Source organism: Ascaphus truei, chromosome 7 (genome assembly GCF_040206685.1).
Source record: "Ascaphus truei isolate aAscTru1 chromosome 7, aAscTru1.hap1, whole genome shotgun sequence".
Lineage (NCBI taxonomy): Eukaryota > Metazoa > Chordata > Amphibia > Anura > Ascaphidae > Ascaphus > Ascaphus truei.
This window is the reverse complement of record NC_134489.1, coordinates 63,830,955-63,851,620: the sequence shown is the minus strand read 5'-3', so window position 1 is coordinate 63,851,620 and position 20,666 is coordinate 63,830,955. Positions and strand designations below refer to the sequence as shown.

At 44.5% G+C, this 20,666-nt stretch overlaps 1 non-coding gene across 1 annotated transcript; it reads right to left on the bottom strand.

Annotated features, from left to right (window-relative positions):
• Nucleotides 1–19: 19 nt before the first annotated feature.
• TRNASTOP-UCA (transfer RNA opal suppressor (anticodon UCA)) lies at nucleotides 20–106 on the bottom strand. The gene has a single exon. It is a non-coding gene; the product is annotated as a tRNA-Sec (tRNA).
• Between the last annotated feature and the right edge of the window lie 20,560 nt (nucleotides 107–20,666).

The following is a 20,666-nucleotide window of genomic DNA, read 5'->3' as shown; positions in this document are numbered from 1 at the left end:
AATGTTAATCTTATTTTGCCGCCCGGAGGGTGGAATTGAACCACTCTGTCCCTAAACAGCTACAGGTTTGAAGCCTGCACCCCAGACCACTGAGGCTCATCCGGGCAAAAATATAGGCGACCTAATGGGTATATAAAGCCCTAAAACTGTGACTCTTCTAAATTAGAGAGATTTTTTACCTAATCCTGTTCTAATCATGCCATGATTTCCCTACTTCCCTTCAACCTCCCTGCAATTAGTTTATCTGGTTAATTAGTAGCAGTTTCTTGTTATGTGCAGACAAGGGACAGGGCTTTGTGTGAAGGCAGCTATGCAAACGAGCCTGCTGCATGCTGGGTAATGCTCACCTGGCAATAATATCTTACACATAAGGGGCGATGCTTTGCAGAGCTCTGGCAGGGGAGGGGCTAAGGGAGCAATGCTCTGCAGATGCTGTTAGTCCTTTAAAGACACATCGGGGTCAGGCTCTGACTCAGAAAGAGAGGGAGACAGAGAGAGAGAGAGCGAGAGAGAGTGAGAGAGAGAGAGAGGAGGAGGAGACGAGTAATAGAGGATACAGTCTATTTTTATCTTCTCTGCTATATTTAACCACACGGTGTAGCAGAGCCGTGTGACGTCAGCGCAGAGGATACTGTGTGTGGTGAGAGGTGGGGGGTGGACCTGAGGATTCATGCAAACCTCTAGGACCAGCCAGTTCACACCACCTCTAGGAATAGAGCTGCAGTGATAGACCTGTGTGTATATATACACGCATATTAATAGATACACACGTGTATATATAAATATATAGATAAACACACACATAGATAGATAGATAGATAGATAGATAGATAGACACACACAGATAGATAGATAGATAGATAGATAGATAGATAGATAGATAGATAGATAGATAGATAGATAGATAGATAGATAAATAGATATACACACACAGATAGATAGATAGATATACACACACAGATAGATAGATAGATAGATAGATAGATAGATAGATAGATAGATAGATAGATAGATAGATAGATAGATAGATAGATAGATAGATAGATAGACACAGATAGATAGATAGATATACACACACAGATAGATAGATAGATAGATAGATAGATAGATAGATAGATAGATAGATAGATAGATATACACACACAGATAGATAGATAGATAGATAGATAGATAGATAGATAGATAGATAGATAGATAGATAGATATACACACACAGATAGATAGATAGATAGATAAATAGATATACACACACAGATAGATAGATAGATAGATAGATATACACACACAGATAGATAGATAGATAGATAGATAGATAGATAGATAGATAGATAGATAGATAGACACACACAGATAGATAGATAGATAGATAGATATACACACACAGATAGATAGATAGATAGATAGATAGATAGATAGATAGATAGATAGATAGATAGATAGATAGATATACACACACAGATAGATAGATAGATAGATAGATAGATAGATAGATAGATAGATAGATAGAAAGATAGATATACACACACAGATAGATAGATAGATAGATAGATAGATAGATAGATAGATATACACACACAGATAGATAGATAGATAGATATACACACACAGATAGATAGATATACACACACAGATAGATAGATAGATAGATAGATAGATAGATAGATAGATAGATAGATAGATATACACACACAGATAGATAGATAGATAGATAGATATACACACACAGATAGATAGATAGATAGATAGATAGATAGATAGATAGATAGATAGATAGATAGATACACACACAGATAGATAGATTAATAGATAGATAAGAACAGGCACTCCAGGTCTACATCAAAATTGTGAAAAAGTTTATTTACAGATCAATCTTGATCAAGATTGATCTGTTGTATATAAACTTTTTTTTCACTATTCTGATTAACACCTGGAAGTGCCTGTTCTTAACAATCTGTTTGTCTATCTGTATTATTACTACTGTATTTTTGCAGTTTACGCCAAGGCAGTTATCTCTTTATTTTGGTGGAGTGCCGCTAAACGAAGGCCTCGGGCATGGTGCCGCAGCTGAGCGAACAGACTGCCTTAAGGCAGTGTTCTTGTCCATGCGGCGCGCGCGTTGCGTGAGAAATCAGTTAAACTGATTCCTCAGCGCGACAGACAGGTCACGTGAGCGGTTCGCCCAATGAGGGCGAACTAGCTCCGTGGCGTCACTATGAAGGCCTCCTGGAACGCCCTCCACGGCGTGTCTAGCATGGCCAGGAAAAGCACCCGCTTTCCCTCAGCCTCCTCGCGCCTCCGCACGGGAGAAGGCACCATGGCCCCAGCCTTACACGTGTGTGGTGTGTGTGTGTGTGTGTGTGTGTGTACACACAGATTTACCCAGTGCATATGTTCACAGCTACAAACATTGGAAGTATGGTCCTTTTTATATAAATATGTTGATCTGCACTTTTGGGTTTTCTACTTATAATTTTTTCTAAATGCGTTAAACAGCCCCGCTATATACCCAGCTCCTGAGTGTTGTTCACAAGAGTTAAACAGATGCCTGTGCCTTTAACACCAATCCCACCCCTTTTTTACAGAGCCCCGCCCCCAGAAGCTTGGCTGTCCCACCCCCTCCTCTTGTTGAAGAGGCAGCAGCGGTTGCCAGGAGACGTAAACAAAGCCAAGCCGGACGTAGTGACGTTGGCGCAGGATGGAACGCCGTGTCCATGGCAATGGGAGGGTTGTTTATCTGAGGCCTGGGGAGCACGTGGGAGCCAGCGAGTGTGTAATCAGTGCCCAGTCCCTGCACAACTAAAAGCAATCAGTGCACAATAACTACACGATTACCTGCAGTGTGTGATCACTGCACAATAACTACACAATTACCTGCAGTGTGTGATTACTGCACAATAACTACACACCTACCAGCAGTGTGTGATCAGTGCACAATAACTGCACAACTACCTGCAGTGTGTGTGATCACTGCACAATAACTACACACCTACCAGCAGTGTGTGATCAGTGCACAATAACTGCACAACTACCTTCAGAGTGTGTGATCAATGTACAATACAAAACTACCAGCAGAGTGTGTGATCATTTATCAATGTACAATAACTACACACCTACCAGCCGTGTGATCAGTGCAAGATAACTACACGATTACCTGCAGTGTGTGATCAGTGCACAATAACTGCACAACTACCTGCAGAGTGTGTGATCAATGTACAATAACTACACACCTACCAGCAGAGTGTGTGATCAGTGCAAGATAACTACACAATTACCTGCAGCATGTGACCAGTACACAATAACTGCACAACTACCAGAGTGTGGGGGGAATTGTGTCGGCAAAAATTCTATGTACAGCGCCGTGTACACTGTTAGCACAGAAAAAACCCTGTTAGCACAGAAAAAAACATATTATAATGTGTGGTCAGTACACAGACACTGAACAACTAGCAGCAGTGTGTGTGATCAATGTACAACCTCTACACAACTACCCTTATAGTTATCAATGCACAATGCTTACACAACTACCAACATTGTGGGATCATTGCAGAATTACTACACAACTACCAACAGAGTGTGTAATCTCTGAAAACTCACTACACAACTGCTGGCAGAGTGTGTGTTCAGTGCACAATAACTAAACAACTAACAGCAGAGTGTGTGATGAGTGCACAATCATTATACAACTGCACAACACAACAAGTTGCGGTGTGTGATTAGTTCACAATCATTAAATAACTAGCAGCACAAGCACAATCCCTACATAACTGTCAGAATTTGTGATCACCACGCAAGTCATACACAACTACCAGGGTGTGGTCAGTGCGACAGTTCCTACACAACTACTGGCAGGGTATGTTCGGTGTACAAATCGTAAAGAACTAGCAGTATGATCATTGGCAGTGCCCAATTACTACACAACTACCAGCAGAGGGTGTAATCTCTGCAAAATCACAACATAACTATCAGCAGAGTGTGAGATCAGTGCACAACCCCTGCACGCCTACAAGCAGTGTGTGATCAGTGCATAAAACTACTAAAAAAGTAGCTTTGAGCCTCAGGCCGGGCATCAGGACCAGGGGACAAGGCACCCTTCTTACCTCTTGGGTAGCGTCCTCCCTGGCCTTCCCCCCTCCCCTCGGACGCCGGGGTTGACACGGCCAGGGGGGAGGGGCCAGAAAGGTTACATAAGGCAGAGGCAGGGGCGTGTGATCAATCCACACCCTGCCAGCAATTCGAGATGGCATTAGCCGAACTTATAGACCACCTGCAGGCCGAAGGGCAGAGTAGGGGCAGAGGTGGCTTCTCCAAAAATACTGGACTCAATAGTGAAAGGTCACTATGTCCAGGGAGGAAAATACCGGACACATACATGTCCAGTATTATAGTACCTCTCATTTTTTACTGGACAGAGTGTTCAAATACAGGTCAGTCCGGTTCAATACCGGACACCTGGCAACCCTAGGGCTGAGCCACTAGGAGGGGTGGCTTTAGCGCCAGTAATCCGGGCTACTGGGAGTAGCTATCCCGGAGGAGAGTGGAGCGGGCCGTCGGATCACCACCGGCAGGTGCAGAGGAGGCAGCTGGGCCCAGCCGTAGGTATAGGTGGGTACAGACGGTGGAGGACAGAGCGGCGGCCGGGCAGGCTGGCAAGGACGCCCGCGCGGCTTTTGGAGGAGGGGAGTCATGGTGGGCCTCACGTGACGCCGCCTGAGGTGCGGGTCATGTTGGATCATGCAGCTGGGAGGAGAGCTGCGCGGAAGATGCCGGCAAGTGGCAGGAGATCATAGACGGGCTTCAGGAGGAATGTAACAGGTCAGAGTACGACGGGGTAAGAAGAGGGCTTTACCCCTGTTTCTCCCCCAGATCCCCTGAGGTTCCCACTTTGCCCTGGGGTTGTGGCTGGTCCACCGGAGGTGTGTTCTGGGACTGGGGTGCATCTACCCACAGTGCGGGTGGATGGGCTGGCTCATGGCCTGGAGGGGTACAGGTCAAACAAAGGGGAAAATGACGCAGGCCGTGGGGTAACGACTTGGCGGTGGCGCGTTCAATGGATCTGGTGTGAGCAATGCGACCCATGGGGGTTGGTGAGGGGTGCAGATCGTATGGTCCAACATCATTCACAGGGAATTGTGGAGGGGGGCCCAGGTTGCACGGCCGTCGACCGCACGTGTAAGAAGGTTAATAGAGTGATCGGAAGGTTCGTGTCGCAGTTCGTGGGTTGGGTACTAAACCATCCTGACTGATTCTGTTACTAGAGCGTTGTCCATGGATGATGGGGTACATTTGTCACACATCGGGTCTGATTTATTTAATAATACCATGCAAGAACTGCTTGAGAGGGTCCTGGCGGGTATGGCGTTACGGGGCTAGTTTAAAGGGAATTAAATTGCCCCATAGGTGTTGGAAGTTGGGGGGTACATGTGGCCATCCTTACCAGATGTGGCCATCCTTACTAGATTGGTCATCACTTGAGTCTAGGCGCAAAGTTCATCTTTCCTGTCTTGCCTTCAAATACTTTCTGGGTAAGCTACCTGTCTATCTGAACAAGCTCCTCGCCCCAACAACATGCAGCACTTATCATCTGAGATCTGACTCCAAAAAACTGTTCATGGTCCCAAAGCTCAACAAAGTATCCGGACGTTCCTCCTTCTCTTACCGTGCACCACAAAACTGGAACAACCTACCGGAGACTCTCACAGCCACCGCCAGTCTAAGTTCTTTCAAATCTAAGGCTGTCTCACATTTTAATCTGGTCTGTAACTGTTTCATTCGCCCATAATATATATTTTCTTTAACTGCACACAATGTCTTGTATATAATGTATACCCTGTTCATGTATGTAACTGTATTTGTAACCATGTATTATTTGTCTTAACTCTGTGCCCAGGACACACTTGAAAACGAGAGGTAACTCTCAATGTATTACTTCCTGGTAAAATATTTTATAAATAAATAAAAAGATGGGGCTCTGTGCTTGGTTAAGCCTGGTGGGGCTGCGAGTGACTAGTGGTCAGGGCTCATTAAAACGTGAGTTCTGGGGGCCCACTTGCGTCAACGGCCAGGACAAGGTGTCACAGGTCATCGGTTCAAGGACCTTTGGCCTTTACCTTTGGCCTTTACAAATTCCTATGCGGTGCCCGCCAAAGGGAAGCCACTATCACATACGTTACCCTTGATTGAGCAAATGGATGCTGTGTATTGTGTAAACTGTCTACACCACAATGACGACCGGTACCCTAAGGCCATTTCACTTCCCCTGTGGTTAAGACAACACTTGTAGTTTAAGCTGATGTTTATGCCCTTTGCTGCCAAAGCATCCAACTTAGAAATTCAGTAGACTTCACATTGTATTAATAGACGACATCCGTCTCTGTCCCGCCAAAGGGGTGTATCTGTTCAATAATCACACCCCTTGAAGAGCAATCAGGGTGGTTTTGTTGAATAAAGTGTAACGCCACAGCATTCATCATCCTTCTTTATTCCCTTTTCTATGTGCTCCTTCGCTCTTTGATGTTGCTTTTGTGTTCGGCAAAGCGCCGTTCGAATGGCCTAATAGTTTTGCCCACATAGATTTTACAACATGGCCATTTGAATATGTATACACAGTAATTGCTAATGCAATTCACGCAGTCAGGGCCATCTTGATGGCGGTTCCATGTGTGCGTTCGCCCCGCACTCTTCCCCACAACATTTAAACTGATTGCCAGGGGAGTTCCTTGTACTGTTTCCTCATCTGAATGCTTTGCTGTTACCCTCTTCTTAAACATCTATATTCCATTTCTTTCATCTTTACTTCACTATCTGCTGGGTCGCTGCAAATGCGCATTACTCTAAGACAGGAGTGCTCAACTCCAATCTTCCTGACCCCTCAACAGGTCAGATTTTAAGGATATTTCCCAGCTTCAGCACAGGTGGCTCAATCAATGGCTCAGTCGAAGACCTGTTGGGGGGTCTTGAGGGCTGGAGTTGAGCACCACTGCTTTAAGATATTGAGAAATAGGCAACCCCTCTAGCAACCCGGTTGGGTGGAAGCTGTCTGCCCTCAATGTGGTATTACAGCCTGTCGTTTTTTTTAAATAGTCTTGTATGTATGGGACCCTCCATTTTGGTGATTGTTACATCAAGAAAATTGAAGGTGCTGTTGCAGATCTCTTGGTTAAAAACAATATTCCCATCTATCCTGTTGATTCAGGATGTCAAGTCCAAAAGAGCCTCCTGGGAGCCTTGCCACGCCATGAAGATATCGTCGATGTACCGCCACCAACAGGCAACATGACTGAATGACTCTTATTTAAAGATGCAATTCCACATTGCTATTGGAAATACGATCATTCACCCAGTAGCCCAAGCACGCTGCCTAGGGGTTACACTTGATTCCTCTCTCTCATTCTCCTCTCATATTCAAAACGTTTCTAAAACTTGTCGCTTTTTCCTCCGCAATATCCCAAAGATACGCCCTTTCCTCTATTACTCAACTGCTAAAACTCTGACTCAGGCCCTCATTCTCTCACATCTTGATTACTGCAACCTCCTGCTGTCCGGCCTTCCTGCCTCTCATCTGTCTCCCCTGCAATCTATCCTAAACGCTGCTGCCAGAATCACTCTACTCTTTCCTAAATCTGTCTCCGCATCTCCCCTCCTGAAATCCCTCTCCTGGCTTCCGATTTAAATCCCGTATCTCACACTCAATTCTCCTGCTCACTTTTAAAGCTTTACATTCTTCTGCCCCTCCTTACATCTCAGCCCTAATTTCTCGCTATGCACCATCCCGACTCTTGCGTTCTTCTCAAGGATGTCTTCTTTCTACCCCCTTTGTATCTAAAGCTCTCTCCCGCCTTAAACCTTTCTCACTTTCTGCCCCACACCTCTGGAATGCCCTTCCCCTCAATACCCGACTAGCCCCCTCGCTATCCACCTTTAAGACTCACCTTAAGACACATCTGCTTAAAGAAGCATATGAATAGCACTGGATAATCATGGACACATGATACATAAAGCTTGGCCCCCTGCAGACGCACTTACCAGAACTCCCTCCTACTGTCTCTGTACGTTCTCCCTACCTACCAATTAGATTGTAAGCTCCTCGGAGCAGGGACTCCTTCCTTAATGTTACTTTTACAGTATGTCTGAAGCACTTATTCCCATGATCTGTTATTTATATTATTTGTTATTTATATGATATGTATTACTACTGTGAAGCGCTATGTACATTTATGGCGCTATATAAATAAAGACATACAATACAATACAATGTACATTTCCTCGCGGTATGAAGTCCTGATGAAGGTTTAATTTTGCACTGCAAAGGTGATTTTTTTTTTTTGTAACAATTTTTTTATTGGTCACAGTCATAGATAAGTTTACATACAGTGGGCCCACAACATTTCGGCTCATTACTTTGAGAGAGGGACCAATAACTGTTTTCAGTAGGAGAAAGAGTAAAGGGGAGAGGAGGGGGGGGGGTTGGGGAGGAGACAAACATGGGAGGGAGGGGAAAAGGGGGGAGGGGGGGTATGTGGGCTTGCCCAGAGGTGTCCCCGTGTTGCTCTCCGATTGTTTGGGGGGGCTAGTAGACCAAGGTGCTTTGAATTTTTGGGGGTTTATCTTAAGGTGATTTTTAAAAAAAAATTTTTTTAATGAGTTTGAATTTTTCTTCATTAAACTGGTGTGCAATTCGATTTTTTATATTTTTGATTACATGTATACAGCTGCAGGACCGCAGTGAATGTGCACCCCGCATCTGCAATTCCAGTTGGTGTGAATCTCCACTCTCGAGAATGCATCAGAGCACAGTCCACACAACATTACCAGCAGTGTGTGGTCAGTGCACAATCACTGCACAACTACCAGCAGTGTGTGATCCGTGCATAACCCCTACACAACATCTCTACTACAACTGCGAGCAAAGTGTGTGATCAGTGGTAATCACTACACAACTAACAGCAAAGTGTGTGATGTATGCACAATACCTACACAATATCACTATTACAACTTCCTGAGTTTGTGCTAAGTGCACAATAATTGCACATTTACAAGACCAGTGTGTGAGCAGTCCACAATTCCTCCACATCTACCAGCAGTATGTAATCAATACAGAATCACTGCACAACTACACAACTACCAGCCGTGTGATCAGTGCACCATCACTACACAATTATACATCACTACACAACATCACTATTACTACAAGCAGTTTGTGACAATTAATTAACATCACTAAACAAACTCACTACACAACCTCACAATTACTACCAGGAGTGTGTGATCAGTGCACAATCAATACAGAACTGCACATAACTACATAACATAAAATCTGCCACTACCAGTACAACTACATACAATCAATACACAACACAACTACAATTACCAGCAGAGTGTGATCTGTGTACAATTACTAAATAACTGCACAACACCATTACATATCTACACAACTACCCTACACAACTACATAAAATCACCAAACACCATCACGGCTACTACCAGCAGTGTGTAAAGATCAGCCCACAATCACTACACATTACTATACAAGTACACAATATCATTACTACTACCAACAGTGTAATCAGTGTACAATCACTACAGTTACACACCATCATTACTGCTACTACTACTAGCAGAGTATGTGATGAGTGCACAATCACTACACAACTACATATTACTACACAACTACCAGCAGAGTGTGTGATTAGTGCACAATCACTACATAATTACCCACCAGTACACATCACTACAATTGCTACCAGCAGATTATGATCAGTGCAAAATCCCTACACAACTGAAAATCCCAACAAAACTACACAACACTAAAAAAACAACATTACTACTAGCAGCAGAATGTGTGATCAGGGCACAACCACACCACAACTCCATAACATTACTACTACAACTACCAGTATTATGAGTGTACAATCACTGCACTACAACACAACTTCACAACTACCAACAGTGTGTGATCACTGCAGAATCACTACACAACATCACTACTATTACTACCACCAGTACCAGCAGTGTGCTCAGTGCACAATCACAACACAACTACATAAATCACTACACAACATCACTGTACAGCTACACAACATCACCACTACAACTACCAGCAGAGTATGTGATCAGTGCCCAATCACTACACAACTGTAACACAACACAAGTGTACAACCGTAACACAACTGCTACTAACACCAGTTTGTGATCAATGCACAGTTACACAACACAACAAGAACACAACTACACGACTATTATGATTAATGCACAATCAGTATGTAACAGGGAATTAACCCTGTCTCAATGAGGCTTCACAAGAAAGCCTCAGTGGTCTGAGGAATACAGCAGGGAGCTGGTTAATTGCAACTAAAAACAATTAACCAGTCTCCACCTGGTTAATCAGACCAGACTGTTGAGCACACAGGATTAACTGCGTACTGATTTCAAGACACAAAGGGAACAGACCACTCTTCCAGGGTACAGCAAAGCCAGGAACCTACCAGAGGCTGGCCCCTCAATGAACACCCATCCAGATCGAGAACCAGAGACTGTCCTGAAGGGCCACCTGCTTTGAGGTACTTCTTGAGAATTTGGTGTGATAGGCTGGTAAGGGGCTTCTCCTCCCAGCCTTGCAGATAGGGACAGGGGAAGTGAGTTAGCCCTTACACAGGGATAGGCTGTTTATTTATTTGTTTATTTTGTATGCTGTACATTGTTTAAAGGGACAGGCTGAATAAAGCCATGTTTTCATTTCCCCAAATCTGTCTCCATGTGTGTACCTCTGCACATGTTCCTTACACAGTACATAACAACACAACTACACAATCACAACACAACTATACCACTAAACTACAAGATACACACACTGGACAGATGCAGACAGAGACACGCACATATATTTACACTGACAAACAATATGTTGACAAACATTTAAGCACACACAGACAAAGAAATATACAGCAGGGCCCCGGGTATACGTCGGGTTCCGTTCCAGAGGCCTGCCGTATAGTGAAAATCGGCGGAAAGCGGATCCGGAGATTTTCACTTCTGCGCATGCGCAAACCGGCATTTTTGCCGTTCTGAGCATGTGCAACCTATGGTATGCGCGCGCAACCTATGGTATGCACGCGCAACCTGCGGTCTGCGCATGCGCGCCGGGCGCACCCGCCCGTTCTGCGCGATTTACAAATCAACATGGCGGCTCCCTTCTCGGTGCCGCCGTATCAGCGGATCGCCGAGAAGCGAAGCGCCGAGAAGTGGGGCCCTGCTGTATTTCCAGAAAGAGTTACGCACATGCACATAGAGCGGGCCTGCACAACATATGGCACGCAGGCTGCATGCGGCCCGCCCTGACTCACTGTGCGGCCCGCGGGGTCCAGCGGCGGCCGGTGCGGCGATCTCCGTCTTCTCCCCTGAAAATTCTACTGTTTCCCCTACAGGTCCTGAAACAAATGCCATGGCAATGCGACGCTGTGACGTCGTGAAGTCACACGGCACCATTTTGCGTCGCACCGTGACGTCACGGCGTCCCGTTGCCATGGCAACGCAGCATCATTTGACACCGCTCGGCCATTTTTTTCATGACCTGCAGGGGAAATTGTAGAATTTTCAGGGGAGAAGACAGAGATCGCCACACCCTGCTGCCGCACCCCACCGCCGGTAACAGTTGTGAAGGGGGGAGGTAAGTGTTGTGAGGGGGGGGGGGGTAAGAGTTGTGAGGGGGGGTAGGTAAGAGTTGTGAAGGGGGGAGGTAAGAGTTGTGAGGGGGGGTAGGTAAGTGTTGTGAGGGGGGGGGTAAGAGTTGTGAGGGGGGGGCGGTAAAGTGTGGCCCGAATCTGCTTTCCTTGGAGTAGTTTGGCCCGTTTCACTTTATAAGTTGTGCCTGACATAGACACACTCAGACACACACAGACGCATGTACGCACACACACACACACACACACACACACACACACACACACACAAACATACTGTACTGTGTGCTCAGCATTCCAAAGGGAACTGACATCATGACACAGCCAGACTGGGAGGAGATGAAACCACAGCAGAACTGGCTGCACACTATATCAGCACCTGCCACAGGCTGAGAGACGCCCACGAACCCCACATCCCTGTATGTAACTGTTACCCATATACCCTGCAACCATTATACCCTACCCCCAATAATTCATGTACCGTGCAACCATTATACCCTACCCCCTATAATTCATGTACCGTGTAACCACTATACCCTACCCCCAATAATTCATGTACTTGCAACCATTATACCCTACCCGCTATAATTCATGTACCCTGCAACCATTATACCCTACCCCCTATAATTCATGTACCGTGTAACCATTATACCCTATCCCCAATAATTCATGTACTTGCAACCATTATACCCTACCCGCTATAATTCATGTACCGTGCAACCATTATACCCTACCCACAATAATTCATGTACCGTGTAACCATTATACCCTACTCCCTATTATTCATGTACTGTGTAACCATTATACCCTACCCCCTATTATTCATGTACTGTGTAATCATTGTACCCCTCCCCCAATTATTCATGTACTGTGTTATCATTGTATCCTACCCCCTATAATTCATGTACTGTGTAACCATTATACCCTACTCCCTATTATTCATGTACTGTGTTATCATTGTATCCTACCCCCTATAATTCATGTAGTGTAACCATTATACCCTACCATTTATTATTCATGTACTGTGTAATCATTGTACCCCACCCCCTATTATTCATCATTCATCATGCCAATAAAGCTTATTTGATTTGATTTGATTTGATTGAGAGAGTGAGATGAGAAAATGGGGGGGGGGGAGGGTGGTGGAAAGGAAGGGGGAGAAGAGAGGAAAAGGGGGAGACACACAGGGACAGACAGAGGAAAAGGGGAGAGGAAGGGGGCGGGGGAGAGAAAGTGAGGGAGAGACAGACAGACAGACTGAGATACATAGACAGATAGATAGACCGGCAGACTGAGAGACTGACAGACAGACTGACACACTTAGACAGACTGTCTGACAGACAGATCAAAGATTTTATTTATTTATTTATAAAATGTTTTACCAGTAAGTAATGCATTGAGAGTTACCTCTCCTTTTCAAGAATGTCCTGGGCACAGAGTTATGATGACAGATATATGGTTACAAATGCATAGTTGCATTAAGTGAACAGGGTTCTACATTATATACAAGACATTGCATGCACAGTAACAGATAGTATATGTCATAGACGTATGTAACAGTTATAGAACAGATTACAATGTGAGACAGCTTTGGAGTGTTTGGGGTGAAAACCAGCTTGGAATTGGCTAGGGAAATTTGTCTTGGTATAGTAATTGCTTAATTGGGATTGAACACGTTTTTCCATAACTTTGGATAGTATTGGGAGAAGAGAAATTGGCCTGTAGTTTGAGACAGTGTTTTTATCCCCACTTTTGAAGATTGAGACAACTCACAGAATAGAGTTAACTAGGGAAGCAAGTGGTTTGGCAATGGCTGAAGCACCAAGTCTTAGGAACTTAGATTGCAGTAAGTCAGGTCCATATTGGCTGCCGCGTTCCTGGGCGCGTTCCTAGTGACATCACGGAGCTGGTTCGCCCTCATTGGGTGAACCGCTCACGTGACCTGTCCGTCGCGCTGAGAAATCAGTTTTTCTGATTTCTCATGCAACGCGCGCCCCTTCCTGCTTCCACACGCCCGCACGCCGCATGGACGCGAACACCATGTCCGAGGCCTACTAGCGTGTCTGAGATCAGACATATTGGAAGGAACCCCAACCCCCTCTAATAGCACGTCTGAGATCAGATGCATTGTAACGAACGCCAACCCTCTCTAATAGCGCGTCTGAGATCAGATGCATTGTAAGCAACCCCCTCTAATAGCGCGTCTGAGATCAGATGCATTGTAAGGAACCCCAACCCTCTCTAATAGCACGTCTGAGATCAGATGCATTGTAAGCAACCCCAACCCTCTCTAATAGCGCGTCTGAGATCAGATGCATTGTAAGCAACCCCCTCTAATAGCGCGTCTGAGATCAGATGCATTGTAAGGAACCCCAACCCTCTCTAATAGCGCGTCTGAGATCAGATGCATTGTAAGGAACCCCAACCCTCTCTAATAGCGCGTCTGAGATCAGATGCATTGTAAGGAACCCCAACCCCCTCTAATAGCGCGTCTGAGATCAGATGCATTGTAAGGAACCCCAACCCTCTCTAATAGCGCGTCTGAGATCAGATGCATTGTAAGCAACCCCAACCCCCTCTAATAGCGCGTCTGAGATCAGATGCATTGTAAGGAACCCCAACCCTCTCTAATAGCGCATCTGAGATCAGATGAATTGTAAGGAACCCCAACCCTTTCTAATAGCGCGTCTGAGATCAGATGCATTGTAAGCAACCCCAACCCTCTTTATAGCACGTCTGAGATCACTTTTCAAATGGCCTGAAAATGGCAGGGAACCCTTAAGGGATGCCCGTGGAACCCAAGGCGTTCTAGCTATTATACCTATAATTATTATATTAATAATATATGCACACACTTCCTGTAGTACTCCGGTAATATAACTAAAAAACAAAACACACCCTGTGGGCAGCACTCATTGTATGCAAAGATGAAATGGTGATAAACTTAAAATTCAAATACTTTAATTATGTTTTGTTAAAATAAGTGTCAAAATCGTTGAAATAAATGGATAACTGACTGTGGTAACACAACACAAAAAACAGACAAAAATATACAATACTACAACTGAGATTCAGGGGGGGAAGGTGGAATTCCCACCTAACTGCTAATTAGCAGAGATGAACAATCAAAGACGAAATAGTCAACCCCCTAGTTCAGCAATGACAAGGTTAAAGTATTTGAATTTTAAGTTTATCACCATTTCATCTTTGCATACAACGAGTGCTGCCCACAGGGTGTCTTTTGTTTTTTAGTTATAATTCTGTTCTCTCCCCTTATTGCACCGTTGTTGACTTTACTTGATTAGAGGCTGATGCGAGGGTTTCCACCCCTTCCCCTTTCCCCATTGTTGTATCAGTACTCCGGTAATACTTTTGATCCGAAGGGGCATCTAGTCTGGGAGCCCCTCTGCATACACCCCCTTCTTGTGAGCCACTTGCACGCGGGTGTGTCGGTGATGTGTGTGGCAGAGTAGTCTGATGGTTAGAGAACCATTGGACAGATGGGAGACGATTAGAGGAAAAAGAAGTAAGGGATGCGAGCAGCAGAGATGAAGGAGTGAAAACAAAGAGGAAAATAGAGACAAGGGAATAAATAAAGAGTGAGTGGGTCAGGGAATCAAGAAAGTTTAGAAATGAGATTGAGAGCAAGAAAGAAGCAAGAGAGAAAGAATCAATGATATAAATGTAACCCTCTTTCACCCCACCCGACATGAGATTGGGTGGGGTACACTCCTTCTGGTTACTGTACACGGTCTTGGTGCTGTGACCTGCTGGCAAACAGGAGGGCTGAGGGCTTTGCGGTGTTGTGGGGAGGACCAGGACAGGAGGTGGTGTGGGACAGATTACCTTGTGTTGTCATCTCATGGTGCACAGCGCCTCCAGACAGTAGGGATCCCCTGGGGTCTCCAGAGGAGAGACCCCCACTGACACTCCATCCTCCTCACACAGCAGCTTCTTTCTGTGGTTCTTTATTCAGAGCAGCATACACAGCATACAGTAGTACAGCAACACAGCATAGGCCTGCTCTTGCTTCTCTGCCCTCTGCTTATGGCAGCATGATTTCCCTCCCTCCTTACCCAGGTGGGGTAAGAGGGAGAGACCGCTTCTCTATCAGCTCTACTCAATGTCTCTTCTCCTACTAACTGATTTCTCTTCATAAATGATAACTTAATTTAGGAGGTATATCCCAATTTGAACATCTCAGGGGAGTGTCTCTAACTTTGAATCATTACAAGACAAAGCTGGATACAGATTGGCTCACACACAGCAGGGGGCGTTCCAACCAATATCCACCCTTTTGATTGCCATACCTCATGTTGAAAAGCCCGTCCTCGAATATTGCTACATGATTCAAGGCTGAAAACTTACATGCAGGCCATGTGAAGGAATTAACCTTTCCACTGCCTGTACTAACAGGACTGACAGAGGAAAGGCCCAGAATTAGCAATAGCTGCGGAAGGCCAGGCTATATAAAGAGAAAAAACAGGGCAAATAGTGGGGAGGGGGCTGAGGGGGCTGTGGGGGCTGTGGGGGCTTTGGGGGCTGTGGGGGCTGTGGGGGCTGTGGGGGCTGTGGGGGCTGTGGGGGCTGTGGGGGCTGTGTGGTTCATATGGCGTGGCTCAGTGAGTAAAGGTACTGTCTGATAGCAATAACATATGTGTGCAATGGGAACCTGGTTCAATTCCCGGAGTCAGCTCCTTGTGACCTTGAGAAAGTGACTTTATCTCCCTGTGCCTCAGGCACGAAAAACATAGATTGTAAACTCATCTAGGCAGGGACTGGGACTGTAAAACGTGCTGTGTGCTATACTGTAATTGTAAAGCACTGTCCCATTGGGAGTAAAGTGCTATTTTAAAATTCAATGTTTCTCAATAAATAGGTATATATACTGTAGTTATAGTAGATAATAAGTAAGATTGATGATAGAGATTAAAAATACAGATGGAGACAGACAGACAAGTCTGCAGAGGGCCAGAGTGAAGTGTAAGAGCGTCAGAAAGACGAAAGCGAGAGAAGGGAGGATTCCCTTACATATCTGAACACGTAGATATCATGCACCAGTTAGACAGGTTACACACAGTTAGTGTCACTGTCAGACACAATAAAGGGAACCAGTAGAAACATTTCATAAAGTTAGTGAGCTGAGCATGGTCATCGGCGGTGGTGAGAAAGAGAAGCTTTAAAGCTGCCCACTGCGTGGAACCAAGGGCCGTAGGGAACTCCCCAGCCGGGTCCCGGTGGTTAGCTAAAATAAGTTAAGGTGGTTCACAGCTACCAAACTAGTCTTCAACCAATGTGGGCTTATAGGGCCACCTGTATTTCTCTCCTCTCACTCCCCCCCCCCCCCTTCTGCTATCACTCAATTACCCCCGCTCCCTTGATCTCCCCTCCCAAGACTAATTTCTCCCTGGTCATACACAATTCCCCCCAATACCCATACAACCCCTGCCCCCACAACAATTACCACCCCAATACAACACTACCCCCCTCAGATACCGATACAAACACCACTATTACCCCCAGATTCAATATTACCATTATAATTATTACCAACACACAAATTACCACTTACCTCTAGTTGCTGCTGGATACTGGCTCTTCCCAGCTGCTGCCTGCCTCTTCCCACGCCGGGCCTGCCTCTCTTTCACGCTGGAATCTGGGCCATAATAAACAGGGGGGGGGGGGGGGTCTGATCTATATTATTACTTTATAAGCATTACTGATCTACTCTCCCCGAGGCTCCTCCCCTCATGTCCTCCTGGAACTTAATCTTCTAGAATAGTCCCTTCATAGTCCCTCCTACTTAAAGTTGTCTGGATCCCCATAGCAACCCACGGTGGGTCTCAGCATACAATAGTCATGTTAGTAACCCTTTAGGAGGAGGGTTACATATACTACTGCTTCTATATATATATGTATATATGTATATATGTGCCATGCTGTGAAATGGTCTGCAGCTGTCTCCCCTGCTGGCAGTAAACCTGGTAAGTTACAGGGATGCCAGCAGTAATCATGGAGGTTTGCCCTCACACCCTGGTGAGGTGCCCTATGTATGGATGGGAGTGGCTGCATACTCTGAGTCCATTATTAGTGACATCAGAGCTGTGACAGTTCCTGAAGTATATAAGGCATAGCGCTGCCCAAATTTAGTGTTGCTGAATTGTTACTGAGTTGTTGGAGTGCGTTGGGACGAAAGGACCCACTAGTGCCGTAACTAGTGGTCCATTTCTACGGCAAGCTGGATAAGAGCCACACTGTGTCCAGGGACCGGGCACAGGGGTGATCTCCCTGCGGGGAGAGGGGATCCCACTCCATTGGGAGGGTGTACCTGTCAAAGGGATAGCAAAGGAATATGTGCGGCTGAGACAGCTGGCTGTGAGGGGCAGCTTGCCCATACCACTATAATAAAGATGCCCTTGGTCAAAGACATTCCACTGTGTGAGACTGAAGTTACTCTCCAGCGGAAGGCACCACCGAGGAGTTCCTCATCAGACCCATCTCCTGGCGGACGCCGAGATCCTGATGAGGTGGAGGCGCTGCACTGTATGTAGGTAGGACTCGCACACACTACCTCAGCTACCTGTCTGGGTTGACAATCCCTGAATACCATCATGCGGGAGACTCAGGAGTCCTGTTGCCTACAGGTGCACCATCAGACACGACCATGTAATGGGGGACTGGTTAGACCACAGGGGCCAATATGAGATTGGGTGGGTCAGACTAGAGGGAACACCCGTTACATATATAACATCAATCATGTTCTAGAGAACCTATATATATATATACTCTTTTTTATTGAATAATAAATATGATACTATCCAGTTATTATTATAATATTAATATACATGCGCGCGTGCGTGTGTGTATACACCACACACATTTTAAGTTATGGTAGATGAAAAAAGTGTCAAGAAACCTCCACCATATAGCAAATAAAAAGATCACTTGTGAGCACATTCACGTCTTAGACAGGTCTGCAACCCTGATTTTCACAATTTTCTGCTAGCATACAGTGCTTCAACTGCAGCAAGGGATTCTGAGAAATGACATGCAAATGAGCACACCGTGTCACCTTTTGCCTGAAAATGGATTTCACAGTGTGCTCATTTGCATGTCATTTCCCAGAATCCCTTGCTGCAGTGGAAGCACTGTATGCTAGGTGATAATGGTGAAAGGCAGAGTTGCAGACTTATCGTGAATGTGCTCACAAGTGATCTTTTTATTTGAGATATATATATAAAACAATTTTTTTTCGCAAACACTGAGTGAGATCCCTCAGTAGAGGTGTAGGTGTTGCATGGTAAAAGTTAGTCACAATACTAATGGAAGATCACAAAAGTGATCAGAATACCAACACAGTGAGTAATAATAATAATAATAGTAGAGCTTACAATCTATGTTTTTTGGTACCTTACCCAACGTCACAAGGAGCTAACCCTGGGAATTAAACCAGGTTCCCCTGTTTCAAACTCAGTGCCTGAGTCTTTACTCACTGAGCCGCTAGAATATTTTAAATTCACAGTCCATCATGCAAACATATCCCAACGTTTCAGTTGTATATATAAGATGGAAGCAGGAAAGTTCATTGCAAATCTATTAACATTTTGGCTCTCTACAGGAGTCTTTCTCAAGACTATGGTCTTTATTTATTTGTCTAAGTCCTGGAGAGCCTGCTTCCATCATTTCTGTATTCCAGTCGTGGACTGCGATAGATAGATAGATAGATAGATAGATAGATAGATAGATAGATAGATAGATAGATAGATAGATAGATAGATAGATAGATAGATAGATAGATAGATAGATAGATAGATAGATAGATAGATAGATAGATAGATAAACCATAATACTGAGTTAAGTTATGGTGAGTAAAAAAAGTGACAAGAACCCTCCACAGGAAAGCAAATATGCAAATATAGCTGTATGCTCATCTGCATGTCTTAGGCAGGTCTGCAACCCCGCCTTTCCCCATTATCACCCAGCATACAGTACTTCCACTGCAGCAAGGGATTCTGGGAAATGACATGCAAATGAGCACACAGTGTCACTTTTTGCCTCAATAACCATTTTTAACATGGTTCCCTATAGGCTTAAGCTTGCTGCATGGTCACAGCTTTGAGCACAGCCAGGGTAAAGGTGCATACCCAGAAAACCACCCACAGACAGCTGTTTCGACCTTGATGGGTGTGCTCAAAGCTGTGACCATGCAGCAAGCTTAAGCCTATAGGGAACCATGTTAAAAATAGTTATTGAGGCAAAAAGTGACACTGTGTGCTCATTTGCATGTCATTTCCCAGAATCCCTTGCTGCAGTGGAAGTGCTGTATGCTGGGTGATAATGGGGAAAGGCGGGGTTGCAGACCTGTCTAAGACATGCAGATGAGCATACAGCTATATTTGCATATATATATATATATATATATATATATATATATATATATATATATATATATATATATATATATATATATATATATATATATATATATATATAGTATACATTACCGCATAGCAGCAAAAAGGGAGACAGCACTCAGGTGAATGAAAATAAATGTATTAAATACAGCACATAACTTCGGAGTTATGTGCTGTATTTAATACATTTATTTTCATTCACCTGAGTGCTGTCTCCCTTTTTGCTGCTATGCGGTAATGTATACTTTTATTATTTATATGGGACATGCACCTATTCATTATTGAATTTCTATTGGAGTGCCAGTGATTTTTTATCACACATATATATATATATATATATATATATATATATATATATATATATATATATATACACACTCCTTTTTGAATCTCTATATATACTCCACTACCTGTTCTAGAGCATTGTAAAGTATCCTATATATGCTCCTCTATAAGTTAATATTAAATTATATTATATTTCACAATAAATATATACACCGCTCTATATATGTTCTATATATACTCACATATATAGGTAGGGGTGTAAGTGTATAAATAATACATTATTTATTTATTT